Raw genomic sequence first — 3,348 nt, 5'->3', positions numbered from 1 at the left:
CCTCTTCAAATAAGAAGAAACCAGCATAAGAATTCTGGCACCATGAAATGTCTGAATGTTGTAAAACCACCAAAGCATCGCATGAACTCCCCAGCAATGAACCCTAATCAAACTGGCAACTCAGAAATGACAGATAAACAATTCAAAATATGGATTGCAAGTAAGTTTAGTGATCCAAGACAAGGTTGAAAATCAACGCAAATAAACTACTAAAGCAGTCCAGGAAATGGAGTGACAGATAAACATCTTAAAAAGAAATCAAAGCTTCTGGAATTGAAAGACTCACTTAAGGAATTTCAGAATACAAGTGAAGGGTTTATCAACAGACTGGACCAATTTCAGAGCTTGAACACCAGTCTTTTGAACTAACTCAGACAAAAATAAAGAAAAAATAATTTTAATAAAGGAACAAAGTCTTCAAGAAATACTTGATTATTTAAAAGGAGTAAACCTAGGGATTATTGGCATTCCTGAGAGAGAAGTAAAAGTTACCAATCTAGAAAATATATTTGAGCTAATAAGTTGAGAAAATGTTCCCAAACTTGCTAGACAGGTAGACATCCAAATACAATAAGCCCAGGGAATATATGTGAGACACTATACAAAATTAACATCACCAAGGCATTTATTCACCAGGCTGTCCAAAACGAAGGCTAAAACATAATTTTAAAGGCAACTAGAGAAAAAGGTCAGATCACATACAAAGAGAACCTTGTCAAGCTAAGAGGATGCTCAGCCTATTTTCAACATTCATTTTTTAAAAAATTACAAAAAAAGAATTTTATATTTTGCCAAACTAAGCTTCAAAAGCAAAGAAATACAATCTTGTCCAAACAAGTAAGTGCCAGGAAAATCTGTTACCATTAGACCAGGCTTATAAGAGATCATTAAGGGAATTCTAAATATGGAAATGAAAGAACAATACCTGCTACCAAAAAACACACTTAAGTATATAGCCCACAGACTCTATAAAGCAATCACACTATAGAAACTACAAAGCAACCAGCTAACCACTTCACAATAGAATCAAAACCTCATATATCAATGTTAACATTGAAGATAAACAGTCTAAATGCTCCACATAAAAGGCAAAGAGCAGGAAGTTGGATTAAAAATAAGACCCATCCTTCTACTGTCCTCAAGACTGCGAGGCCCATCTTCTACTAGTAGAAGTAGAAGACCCATCTCAGACCTAGAAGAACCATCTCAGACTTAGAAAACCCTAAAGAACCTTCCAAAACTCCTGGGACTGATATACAACTTCAGTGAGATTTCAGTACACAAAATACATATTGAAAAATCTGTAGCATTTTTATACACCAAAAATGTTCATGCTGAAAGCCAAATCAAGAACTCAATCCCATTTACAATAGCCACAGGAGAAAACCTAGGAATACAACTAACAAATGGGGCAAAAAGGTCTCTACAAGGAGAGCTACAAAATACTGCTGAACAAAATCATAGATGACACAAACAAATAGAAAAACAGTTCATGCTTATGGATTGAAACAATCAATATCATTAAAATGGCTAGACTGCCCAAAGCTATCTACAGATTCAATGCTATTCCTATCAAACTACCAATGTCATTTTATTCTAAAATTCATATGGAACCAAAGAAGAGCCCAAATCCAAAGGGATCCTAAGCAAAAAGAACACTGGGAAGCTTCACATTAGGTGACTTCAAACTATACTGTAAGTTTACAGTAACCAAGAGAGCTTGTAACTGGTACAAAACACAAATTGAACAGAAGTAGAGAAGCCAGAAATAAAGTCACACACCTATAGCCATCTCATCTTCAATAAAGTTGACAAAAATAATCAGTGAGGGAAAAAATTCTCTATTTAGTATATTGAACTAGGATAACTGACTAGCCATATACAGAATGAAACTGGAACACTTCCTTGCACTTTATATAAAAATTAACTCGAGATGGATTAATGATCTAAATTTAAGACCTCAAACTATAAGAATCATATAGAAAAAAAACCTATAAAATACCATTCTGGATACAGGCTTTAGAAAAGAATTTATGAATAATTCCTCAAAAGCAATTGGAACCAAAATGAATATTGACAAGTGGGACCTAATTAAAGAGCTTTTGCACAGCAAGAGAAACTACCAACAGAATAAACAGACAGCCTACAGAATGGGACAAAATATTTGCAAACTGTGAATCTAACAATGATTCAACAATGAGAATCTATAAGGAAGTTAGACAATTCAACAAGTTAAAAAACAAGTAACCCCATTAAAAAGTGGGCAAAGGACATATGTTCTTCCGAAGAAGACATACACATGGCCAACAAGCACATGACAAAATACTCAACATCACTAATAATCAGAGAACTGCAAATCAAAACCACAGTGAGATATCATCTCATACCAGTCAAAATGGGTATGATTAAAAAGCCAAAAAATAACAGATATTGGTGAGACTGCACAGAAAAGAAGACACTTATATACTACTGGTGGGAATGTAAGTTAGTTCAGCCACTATGGAAAGCAGTTTGGAGATTTCTCAAAGAACTAAAAGCAGAACTACCATCTGATGCAGCAGTTCCACTACTGGGTATGTACCCAATGGAAAACAAATTGTTCTACTAAAAAGACACATGTGCTCGTACGTCCATCCCTGCACTATTCACAATAGTAAAGACATAGAGCCAACCAATGATGTGTCGCATAAAGAAAATGTGGTGCAGTTTGAATTGTGGTGCGACGAAGGAGTAGGTGGTGGGATCTCACCGTGGTTCCAATTAGCCTTTTCTCTGCGTTGCTTGCTTCAGCTTCAGCAGAATTCGAAATGGCTGGCGGGAAGGCTGGAAAGGACTCCGGAAAGGCCAAGACAAAGGCGCTTTCCCGCTCGCAGAGAGCCGGCTTGCAGTTCCCAGTGTGCCTTATTCATCGACACCTGAAATCTAGGACCAGTCATGGACGTGTGGGTGCGACTGCCGCTGTGTACAGCGCTGCCATCATGGAGTACCTCACCGCCGAGGTACTCGAACTGGCAGGAAATGCATCAAAAGACTTAAAGGTAAAGCGTATTACTCCTTGTCACTTGCAACTTGCTATTCGTGGAGATGAAGAATTGGATTCGCTTATCAAGGCTACAATTGCTGGTGATGGTGTCATTCCACACATCCACAAATCTCTGATTGGGAAGAAAGGACAACAGAAGACTGTCTAAAGGATGCCTGGATTCCTTGTTATCTCAGGACTCTAAATACTCTAACAGTTGTCCTGTGTTGGTGATTCCAGTGGACTGTATCTCTGTGAAAAACACAATTTTGCCTTTTTGTAATTCTATTTGAGCAAGTTGGAAGTTTAATTAGCTTTCCAACCAA

General features: G+C 37.1%; 1 protein-coding gene and 1 pseudogene across 2 annotated transcripts in view; one reads left to right on the top strand and one right to left on the bottom strand.

The window, feature by feature from the left end:
• Positions 1–3,348, bottom strand: part of LOC105536626 (cytochrome P450 2C9-like) — a 67,381-nt gene that overhangs the window by 40,760 nt on the left and 23,273 nt on the right. The gene's annotated exons all lie outside the window — the stretch shown is intronic.
• LOC105536625 lies at positions 2,706–3,348 on the top strand (annotated as a pseudogene). Its single transcript, XR_001005616.1, has one exon. The product of XR_001005616.1 is annotated as a histone H2A.Z pseudogene (transcript).

Source organism: Mandrillus leucophaeus, unplaced genomic scaffold, assembly GCF_000951045.1.
Source record: "Mandrillus leucophaeus isolate KB7577 unplaced genomic scaffold, Mleu.le_1.0 Scaffold1615, whole genome shotgun sequence".
In the NCBI taxonomy this organism is placed as follows: domain Eukaryota; kingdom Metazoa; phylum Chordata; class Mammalia; order Primates; family Cercopithecidae; genus Mandrillus; species Mandrillus leucophaeus.
Note: the sequence above shows the minus strand (reverse complement) of the source record. Positions and strands in the feature narration are given on the sequence as shown.